General features: G+C 35.8%; 1 long non-coding RNA gene across 1 annotated transcript in view; it reads right to left on the bottom strand.

The window, feature by feature from the left end:
• Nucleotides 1-2,476, bottom strand: part of LOC139075052 (uncharacterized) — a 621,885-nt gene extending 619,409 nt beyond the window's left edge. The window contains exon 1 of the long non-coding RNA XR_011525080.1: nucleotides 1,827-2,476. This is a non-coding gene — a long non-coding RNA (uncharacterized lncRNA). The remainder of the gene's footprint in view (nucleotides 1-1,826) is intronic.
• Between the last annotated feature and the right edge of the window lie 9,466 nt (nucleotides 2,477-11,942).

Here is an 11,942-nt window from a genome sequence, read left to right on the forward strand (position 1 = left end):
TTGGTAACTGAATATTCAAATATGGTAATTAGTTAAAATGAGCAGTTATTTTTCAGTCTGATGTTCGGTCATTAGGATTTCATCCATACCTGAGAAATGGTATTCTTGATACCTCTTTTTTCTTGCCAGTCATAAAAGAAAGAATATAGAGTTTACTCTATGTTTACTGAAAATATTTTACCCTTTACAGACCATAAACCTCCTCTCTACTCCTTCATCATTCACCTCTTTCTTCTGAACATTTTTGCATATTAACGTATGTTCCACATCAATTTTTCTTGATTTTTCAGTGCACCCTAGGAGAACTCTAAAATGAATTCTCTACATTCATGCCAGTTACCAACTTCCCAACAGTCCTAAAAAAGTCACTGCAGCCATAATTCTTTCCTCCTTTAATTTTCAGATCCTCAGTCAGTTGAATATTTTACACACACTCCCCCTGGATTTAAACCTTTTGTAAGTGAAATTGGAAAATGAAATAAGTCATGCACAGGAATCACAAGTCTTCCAATGAATTATGTATTTTTGCATGCAAATGATTCTATTTTCACAATACTTTACTGTTAAACATGTGCTCCTCTAGGATTTGCTTTAATCTTATGCTACATATTTTATTGTATGCAAGAGTTAATCGTTTTGACTACCAAGTGTCACTCTAATGATTCCAGACTATTACCATTTAAATACTTCTTGTGAAGGAATTTGATTAGGAGCAACTCTTATATAAAATACGGTAAACACAAAGACCATTACAGAAACACAAGGATAGAAAATATATATATTAATTGGGGTTAATTTAAGTTAAAATGTCAAGTAAAAACTGACTTTATTCTTAAAATTTTCTAGTGCTTTTAGCTCTGATCATATACAGGAATGTAATTAGACTTCTAAGTTATTGGGAACCTGAATGTGACAGCAGAATGTAATCCAAGTTACAAGTGACGAATACTACAAGATGCTCTTGTCAAAACTCAGCAGACCGAAATTTTACAAACCTGTTGACAATATCGCTCCTATATTCTCTATGGAATCGTAACACATTCTTAGTATGTTTCTGTGATTACAGTTTTCTCAGCAATATTGAGTGACCTCACCTAAGAGCTAATCTTATAAAAAAAATAGTGACAAGTAAAGATGGAGCAGAGTTATAAAAGCAAAGGTAAATTTTAATAAAAACAAACAAGATAATGATATCGTTATAGTAAATGAATTATCAACACCCTTGCATTTTCTCTTAATATCACAAACATTTCACACATTTATGCTACCTGTTAATTATACACAAATATGCTTGTGATAATACCTTATCAGTAAGACTACCACAGCACATGTTTCTGAATGAGTAAATCACCCCACATCGTAATGATTTAATCAAACTCTGCAAGTTATACATGCCTCATCATTGGTTCCCCCAAACTGTAAAAGTTTAAAAAAAAAAAATAACTACAACACATATATACACGCACAACACTGGAGGCAAGGAAGGATCATGACTTCTACAAATGATAGTGAATAATTTGGTACAGTCAGAAATAACATCTATTATAATTTCATCTCAGATCACAGTTTTAGATCAAGTTCCCAACCATGAACTCAGAGCTCATGAAATACAAACAATCATGTAGATTCCTCCTAGGAAAGATTTAGTAGTTGTTCCTTCATTTAATTGCAGGTTTCTTACAAAATTATTTACTTGAAGGGAGACTAATAATTAAGAAAAAGAAAAAGCAGATCAACATATATTAGTCATTACATTAAAAAGTAGTCGTGATTACAATGTGTTAAAGAATAATGTCACAAACAGATAAATCTTAACTGGGTCTTACCTGTAGTAGCAGTGTCTTGATAGTATTGAGTGTTGAAAAGATGCAAGTCTCTAAATTAGAAAACAAGGGAGTGTTTGCACTCCCAGTTTTAGCAGAGCTAGAGTGTTCTCTGCATAAGTAATAAATCGCCTCTTCAAAGTCGTCCTGACCACGGTGTTCATGGGCAATAGTTAGAATCACTGCCCGAGAGCTTGCTGATGCCGCTCCTGCAGCCTTCCGCCTTCGCACAGAGACCTAACATATGAGTGTGCTGGAGAGCATCCTTATTCCCCCTCTCTCTCCCCCTCCTTTTTGCGTGGTTTTTCTTCCTCTGTATCTCAGTGTGCCTTTCTCTGCTCTCTCTCTCTCTCTCTCTCTCTCTCTCTCTCTCTCTCTCTCTCTCTCTCTCTCTCTCACTCATGGAGAGTTAGCATTCGGTTTAATTGGCAGATAGTCAAAGAGGACAGGCTGGCAGGCAACTGTGCAGTACCCCCTGCTGAGACACACACGAAGGTGTTGTGAATAAAGACAAAGCCCCGAACCAGTGCAGCACATTACTCCCTGAAAAAGCGCTGCAATGATACTCTGCACTGCCACTCTGCAGGCAGCCAGGCGGCCAGGCAGCCAGGCTGAGCCGGGGACCGCATTCCCCTTGCCTCCCTCCTGGGAATGCGCGTCGTAAAGTTTGGCTCAGGACGTCGCTTCCTCTCTGGGGGACTTTGTTTTCCGTGGGTAGAAGTTCTGTTATTAACTGTCTGAACATCTTGAACAAAAGTGTTTTTGATAGTTTTCTACTATGTTAAACTTGGACCACCTAGCTAATCCCCGAGTTGTTGCCAAAGTAACTGAATTTTCCAACTTGCAAGATAAAGATAAAGATCAGTTATGTTAGGCCCCCCATAAATGTTTTCATGGTAGTAGAAGATGGATTTTCTCAAGTGTGAGTATTCCCAGAGGGACTGAGCGGGAAGGGATTTGAGGGGGAGGTAAGGAGACAAACAAACAAGCATCAGTATATCCCAGTGCCAAAAATAGAAACTGAGATAAACTAAAGTGAAATTGATGAAGGAGTCTGGAAAAACAGAAGTGCAAAGGAATGAACAGAGTAAATAAATGAGACTCACTGATTTCCTATAGCTATCATTCAGGTTTGATAACAGAAAGACATCCTACTTATATAGTTCATTTTTTGTGGGTTTTGCAAGTATTAATATATAAATAAACATAGGCTAACGTATATCCTGAACTCCGGAAAGATTTAGTCGCTAATAGCCTGCAGGTATTTGCCTCAGGAAAGTCAGAGACTTTTCTCATACTAAAAAACCTACTTGGGGCGGCCCGTGGCTGAGCGGTTAAGTTCCCGCACTCCGCTTTGGCAGCCCACGCTTTCACCGGTTGGAATCCTGAGCCCGGACATGGCACAACTCATCAGGCCACATGCCACAACTAGAAGGACCCACAACTAAAATATGCAACTATGTACTGGGGGGATTGGGGGAAAAAAAGCAGGAAAAAAGAAAAAAGAGGATCGGCAACAGTTGTTAGCTCAGGTGCCAATCTTTAAAAATGCTACAGGAAATTACTGAACTATGGATATAGAGTTTTGGGATGTACACCCCCAAAATGTTGGTTCCAATCAATTAATACTATTACGATGAGTCTTCCAAAAGTACAATAATATAATCCAGACATTAATTTTTGGAATATTAAGTATAAATTAAGATTCCATTTATCTATAAATGCCTAGATGCTTCAAATAAATAATGACTGAAATAAAATAATACAAATTTATTTCTATCCCTCATGAAAATTAAGTCTGGGGCTAAATAATCCAGGGCAGGATTCGAGCTCCATGACCATCAGGGGTGGCTCCTTGTTACTCAGCCATCTTCAACATGGTCCAGATGGTTATTCAAGCTGTGGCCATCAGATTGATACCCAAACTTCAGGAAGATGGAAAGATGAGGTGAACATTTTCCCTATTTAAGAACATATTCTGGAAGTTGCACATGACATTTCCTTGACCAGAAATTAACCATATAGACAGAGTTAGCTGCATGTGAGCCTGGAAGATAGAGTAACTATGTAATGTGGCCACGTACATGGCTAAAGATATGAGTATTCTCTTACTAAGAAAGAAGGTAGCAATGGAATATGGGGGGAAATAGCAGTGTCTGTCATAGTGGGATAAAGAATAGTGGATATTGTAAATGATACACACAACATCTAGTTCACCTTTATGCCATTATATAACTGCAGTGTAACTTATGGAATTGATTCCATCTCCAACAGGGAACCCTGTGTAGTCTAAACTAGTCATGGTAACAGCATTGTGCTTGCAGGAGGTTGTTAAGGAACCTAGGCCTGAACTATTAAGGGTATTGTGTTCAGTTGGTGGCAATTACTGGCTCAAGGATGGTATATTTTTTAACCCTGACCTAAACAAACTGAAGGAAAGAATTGTTCAATGTGGAAGAAAGGATTTAGGATCCAGTTTTTTGTTTTGTTTTGTTTTGTTTTTACAGGGAAAGATTTGCCCTGAGCTAACATCTGTTGCCAATCTTCCTCTGTTTTTTCTTTTCCCCCAAAGCCCCAGTGCATGGTTGTATATCCTAGCTGCAAGTCGTTCTAGTTCTTCTATGTGAGCCACCACCCCAGCTTGGCAACTGACCAACAGATGGTGTGGTTCTGTGATCAGGAAACAAACCTGGGCCACCACAGTAGTGAGAGTGCCAAACTTAGCCACTAGGCCATCAGGGCTGGCTTATGATCTAGTTTTAAGATGAATATGACAGTTAGGAGAAAGAGAAAGAAATTGAGAATTTGAAGAAATCAATGAACTTTTGGATTAATCAACTCTGAAGCGAACAGTAACTCTAAACTTCTAGTTATATACACCAATATGTTGCATTTTTTTAAGTCACTTTAATATGCTTTTATGCTAGTAACCAAGAGCATTCTCAATTCTATATGAATCAAGCACTGTCATTAAGCATTTGTTGTATAATTCTTTGTCTTCAGTCTTAACATCATGTGTGAAACTCCATGTCTCAGTGATATCTATATTTTTTAAATTAAGAATTGGAAATACAAAGGACATATTAAATCTCTACTTACACAAGACTTTCAAACTTTCAATTTATTTATTTGAAATGGTTTCTAATGATTTAACTTGGCATTCCATTGGAATTATTAGGAATACAATTTGTTCATGAGTCAGAGATATGTCACAAGCTCAATAGATTTAAGTAACTGTTGTTTTTTGTTACAATTGTTACTTCTCAGGATTTGAATAATAGAGTATCCTGTGTGCTTTTGATCTCACTTCAGTGCATAATAATAATTACTGTATTTTAATAGCTAATAGCTGTGCATGGGTATATTTCCCCTATGTCGGATTCTGCTTTGAGTATTTGTAATGTATGAACTCATGTAACCTTCACAGCTTCATGAAGGTGTACTGTTATTATCCCTATTTTATGAATTAAGAAATGGAGTCACACACATAACCAAAACTGGCGCAAGAAAAAACAGAAAACTCAAAATAATCATATGTCAATTAAAGAAGTTGATTTTACAATAAAAAAAAATTCTTCCTACAAGTAAAATAAAACACCATGGGCCCAGATGACTGTACCTGTCAGTTCAACATTCAAGGAAGAAATGACCTCAAGTGACACCAAAACTTCACAAGTCCTTTCAGCAAATAAAGTCAGAGGAAACACTGCCCAATTAATTTTATACAGCCTGAATTATCTTGATACTAAACCAGAAAAGGACATCATGAAAGAAAGAAGAGGAGAAACAAATATCTCTCATGAACTAAGACACAAATGTTCTTAACAGAATATTATAAAGAATATCCAGCAATATATGAAGAGGACAATATATTATGACCAAGAGGATTTTATCCCAAGAACTCAATTTTGAGTTAATATTTAATAAACAAACAATGGAATTTAGCATATTAACATAATTAAAGGGGAAAGTTTTATTACCATCTTAATCAATATAGAAAATAGTCTGAAAATTCAACATCTATTCATAATAATTAACATCATCTATTCTTTCCCTTTTTATTCACCTTTGTTTGGGATGCCCAGTCACTGCAATAAGATAAGAAAAGGAACTAAAAGTCAACCAGATTGGAAAGGAAAAAGTAAATTGTCTTTATCATCATTCAATATGGATTATTTATGGAGAATATCCTAAGAAGTTTCAAAAATTAAAAGATATCAGAACTAATAAGTGAATTTAGTAATATGAAAAAATACAAGTAAATATACTAAACTGTATTTCTAAATACTACCGATGAAAAATTATAAAACAAAGATATATATACATATACATATGTATATGTATATGTACACATACAGCCACATATATGTAATTTATATATTTTAAAATAGCATCAAAAACTTGAAATATGTAAGAATCAATTTAATACAACATGTACAATATCTGTACACTGAAAACTAAAAAACATTGTTGAGAAAAATCAAAGACTAAATTCATGTTCATTGCTTTTGGACTTCCCTACATTGACCTATAGTATGAACATAGTTCCTATTAGAACTGTGGCTGGATTTTGGAGAAATTGGTAAGCTTATTTTAAAACGTACATGGAAAAACAAAGGACCTAGAATAACCAAAATCATCTTGCAAATGAAAAACAGAGTTAAAGGACTTACAGGACCTGTTTTTGAAGACTTATAATAAAGCTACATCAATCAAGACAGTGTGGTATTGATATAAGTATAGAAATAAAGATTAATAGAACTGAATAAGGTTGAGAAATAGTCTCACACATATATGGCCAATTGATTTTAAAAACAGATTCCAAGATACTTCAGTGATGTAAGGTTAGTAGCCTTTTCAATAAAAGTTAGGACAAAATCTTCGCAATCTTGGGGTTAGACAAGGAATTTTCTTACAGGATCCAAGAGCAGAAATTATAAAAATTTTATAAATTAGACTTTATCAAAGTTAAAAACACTGCTATTAACATACACCATTAAGAACATGAAAAGGCAAGTCACAGTGTTTGAGAAAATACTTGTAATACTTATATTTAATAAAGTCTTATATCCAGAATGTTTATAGATATTTTGCAATTCTATAATTACAAGAATAATAATTCAATTTAAAAATAGATGGAATTAAATAAACACTTTACAAAAGAAGACATACAAATGGCCAACATGCTCTTGAAAAATGCTCAAACTTGTTCTCAGGAAAATGCAAAATAAAAGCATAGTGAGATGAGTAGACCTCAACCAGAATGGTTAAAAGTTAAAAGGACTGATGCTACTAAGTATTGGTGAGGATGTGGATAAAGTGAAGCTCTCATACATTGCCACTTTGAAGAATTGTTTAGTAGCTTCTTATACGTTAAACATGCACGATTCAGGAATTCCATTTCTCAATATAACATCCAAGAGAAATGAAAAAAATAGGTTCACAAAAAGGCTTGTACACAAATGTCCATAGTAGCCTTTTATTAATAACCAAAATATAAACAGGAAAAAAAGGAAATTTCTAACACATGACTAAATAAACAAATTTGGCATATCTATACAGCGAAATACTTCTCAGCAATAAAAAGGAATGTACAACATGCATGAATTTGTAAGATTCTGTAAGACTGCACTTATATATAATGCTGGAAAAAGGAAAATTAATGTAACTGACAGAAAAAAAGATCAGTGTTTGCCTGAGGCTGGGGTTTCTGTGTGTCTGGGGAAGACAGACAAGATACTGGCAACAAAATGGAATGAGGCTACTGTTTTGGAGGAAGGAACTATTCTATATCTTGATTGTGCTGGTGGTTACAATGGATATACATAGACACATTTCTTCAAACTCATCTAACTGTACACTTAACGTGAGTGTGTTTTATTTTAGGTAAATTATAGCTCAATAAAGTTGACTTAAAAAGAAATGAGAGAGAAACTGAGCCACTGACAATTAAGTAACTTGCCTGAGGTCACATGGTTAGTAAAGAGGAGAACTGCAATTTGAACTCTAATTTATTTTTTTCCCTCTTAACCGCTTATTTATGCTGACTCGATAAGTTTAAAAAATATTTTTGAGTTGCAAGAATGAAGAATTTAAGGTAAATAATATGATAAGGAAAGAGTAAAAGAGAGAATGCTGGGCATTCACCTGAACTCGAACTAGCATGTTATTTGAATTTAATTCCAGGGCTGAACTTCCCCTCTATCTTTCTCCATGGTATCTTTCTGAATACTACAACTCTCTCTACAGATGATTGATTCCTACCCTCTTATCGATAAACTTATTTTGAGTTTCTGCTGATTTGTCTTAGTCATTGTCTTAATCAGCTCAGGCTACTATAAGAGAATATCACAGACTGGGTGGCTTGAACATCAGACATTTATTTCTGGCAGTTCTGGAGGCTGGGAAGTCCAAGATCAAGGGGCCAGCAGATCCAGATGTCTGTTGAGAGCCCACTTCCCAGTTTGCATACAGCAGTCTTGTCCTTGTGTCTTCACGTGGCAGAGAGCAGAGGGAGAGAGCTCTTGTACCCTCCTCTTTTTATGAGGGCATTAATCCCATTGTGGAGGCTCCACTTTATGACCTGACCTAACCTTAATTACATCCCAAAGACTGTCACCTCCTAACGCCGTATCATTGGGGGTTAGGGTCTCAACAAACGAATTGTGACGGGGACATAAACATGCAGTCCATAACAGTTAATCTTTCTGCTTAATAATAACTTCATTTTGCCATAATTCATCATGAAGTACCCCTTTACAGATCTCTTCCTGCTTAACTCTCTCCACTCCCTCTAGTTCAAATTCCCAAGAGAGGAAATCTGATTGGCCCAAGGAATTTTGGCTAATTCACAATAGCCTTGTCATAGGTCACAGGCAAGATATAGATTGGCTTTTCTTGGGTGTATTGCCCAGTCTTAGATCCATCAGCATGGCATGTGAGATGAGGTTTATGTGGTAAAAACATGGCTGCCTGGATGGGATTATGAGTGTGGTAAATGCCATTATTAGGATATCTAATATGGTATATTAATTTCAGTTTCCTCTGAAATTATTGCCCATATTTGTGAAAGAACTATGTATAGTAGTATGTTCATAAATTTATGTGTGTAAACATATGGACACATACACACATAAAGAAATGTAATCCTCTTGGACAGCACAGATCCTGATGACTTTATAGTTCTAGTCCAGGTGAAGGCCTCATGTTCTTTCTTTCCTCTATTCTTCATCCTATTTATTTTTATTAAATTACTCCTTTTTCAACTTTCAAGAATAAGTGTGTATGTATCTGTGTACACGTGTGTGTGTATGTATGTGTACTCAGACATAAAGAGAAAGAATTTATTCCTCTTAGATGTCACAGAAAAATAATTTAAAATGTTCTACCTGTAGATTTTTTTAATATTGAGTATGATTCTTTACATGCAAAAAAAAGACTGCTTATAAATAAATCAAAAAAAAAACAAGACTGCTTTTAATTTTTAAGGCTCTTGAAGAATACTGAATTTGAATTTGCAGACCCATTCTTAGCCTCCTACACTCAAAACTCCTCCACAAGTCAAATTAGTGAATGATGACCCATAAATAGATAATTAGAACAAGAGAAGAGGCTGATAAGTAAACATTAGTCATGCCTACTGAATGGGGTGAGCAGAGTTCGTCCCACTCAAAATTCTGCTTAGCAAATTGATTCCTAATATCATAAGGAAAATTCACTATTTCACTATTTGCCTTCTTGAACTTTTGTTTTCTGAATAAATGAAGAAAAACATTACAACTATAAAATTGTGAAATTTAGCCTCAGTAAAGCTAAGTCTGAATTAGCAGTTTTCTTATTATAGGGCAGAAAATATTAAAAGTTAGAACAATGTATAAAATTTTAGTGCAAAATGATGTTTGTGAGAAAATATGCACTCCTGTATTTGAAAGTAGCGTTATTACTGTCCTTACATGTCGCTAGGAGAGACAAAGTTGGCAGGGTGGTCCAGTTCATTTTCGTGTTCTGCCATTTTGAATAGTAAATGTGAATTTGTTACTACAACTTTAGCCTTACACTGCTTGAACTAAATAATTGAAGCATTACATTGAGTACTACTAGTGACAGGAAATACATTGCCTGTGAGAGATCTTATTTCAATTGATTGACATTGCTATGCATTTTTGTAAAATAAGTTTATATAAAAATAAATTTCCCTATAAGTTCCAACCCTTAGTCTGAGTTTTGCATTCTAGAGACAGATTAATCTCCATTTTATATATTGATTTATATAGTATTTGAAATATTATATAATGTTTGAAAACAGCTCTCATTTACTGCCTCACCCTTTGCCCCACCCTTCTCTAGTTCAAGCAGAACATGACATTTTCACTAATTTTTTTTGCTTTTTCTTTTTTTGAGGAAGATTAGCCCTGACCTAACATCTGCCACCAATTCCCCTCTTTTTGCTGAGGAAGACTGGCCCTGAGCTAACATCTGTGACCATCTTCCTCTACTTTATATGTGGGATGCCTGCCACAGCATGGCTTAATGAGTGGTGCATAGGTCCATGCCTGGGATATGAACTGGTAAACCCCAGGCCGCCCAAGTGGGGCATGCAAGCTTAACCATTGCATCACCCAGCCGGCCCCTTCACTAATTTCTTATGTGAGATGGTTTACAAATCTTTTATAATTCTATCCATAGTTCACTTAACTCATAACAGTTTGTCAAATTCTTTAAAAACAACGTGTCCAGATATTGTAGGGAGCTTCATTCCTGCCTACCTAACACCCATTCTTCCTTTTCTGGTAACAACATCTAGAATTCATTTTGGGTGCTATCCATCCTTGCTGTCCTTTAAGTCATTCTTTCTGTTTTTGCTTTTTTTTTTTTTTAAGACAATGCTCCCTTCTTTTGTTTTTTTTTTAGAGATTGGCACCTGAGCTAACACCTGTTGCCAATCTTCTTTTTCTTTCTTTCTTTCTTATTCTCTCCAAAGCCCCCAGTACATCATTCTATATTCTAGTTGTAGGTCCTTCTGGTTATGCTACATGGAACGCCACCTCAGCATGGCTTGGTGAGCAGTGCTGTGTCCACACCCAGGATCAGTGAAACTCTGGGCCACAAAAGTGGAGCACGCAAACTTAACCACTTGGCCATGGGGAGGGCCTCCTTTAGTCATTCTTGTGTTCAAATGACTGAGGTGGAGTTGAATTCAACCACTGGCCACAGCAACTGGTTCAGAGACCGACATATGACTCAAGATGGCTTTTCTGAGCTAACCTGAAACTGAAATTGAAACCATTGAGGAAAGAAATCTCTCTTTCTATCAGCATTGCTAAACCACAGACATAATCTTGGAGTAACAGGTGGCCATCTTGCTATTATATGCATTTTATCCAAGAAATAAAGTACTACAGAGGAAAGAAGAGGTGAGCAGTAGGGAGAAACAGATCCCCCACACCACCTAGATCCAGTTGAGGATGAAGCCTATCCTTGGACTTTTCAGCTACTACAGACATAAATTCCCTTTCTTGCTTAAGCCATTTGAGCAAGATTTCTTTGAATTGCAACTTGAAAAGTCTAACACAAGAGATAATCCTAAAGCAGCCTGTCAAATTAGGCACTATGTTTTGATGGAGCTGTCTGGGATTCAGCCGTCTTGACTCACTGCCACCAGACATCTTCCCTCTTCTACCACCTCTAGGAAAGTGGTTTATTGTTTCTAAATGCATAATTATACACCTATTTTGATTAAATTTTATCTCATTAGTTTCATAAATTTGTTATCTTAGGCAACTTTGTTTGACATCTAAAGCTTTGATAAACAAGGTTCTACTATCTTCATCCATAGTGTTTATTTCAGATGTTGAACAGGACAGCTACCCATCACAGGCCTTTAGAGACACCTTCCAGATGGAAGTGGATCCAGTAATTAGTGTTCTGTGTGTGGTGGTATAGTTACACAACTACATACTCTATCAGGATATTAAAGTGGAGATCTCAACTGAGACATAAAGACAGAACAGTATACAACTACACAGACTGGCATTTTCAAAGGATTTAACTCTTAAAAATCTTTCAATCACACTGAGGTTACAAAAAGGGGCAAAAATGAAGACAGGAGATGACTTTTTT

The sequence above is a fragment of the Equus przewalskii genome, chromosome 13 (assembly GCF_037783145.1).
Source record: "Equus przewalskii isolate Varuska chromosome 13, EquPr2, whole genome shotgun sequence".
NCBI classification, from domain to species: Eukaryota; Metazoa; Chordata; class Mammalia; order Perissodactyla; family Equidae; genus Equus; species Equus przewalskii.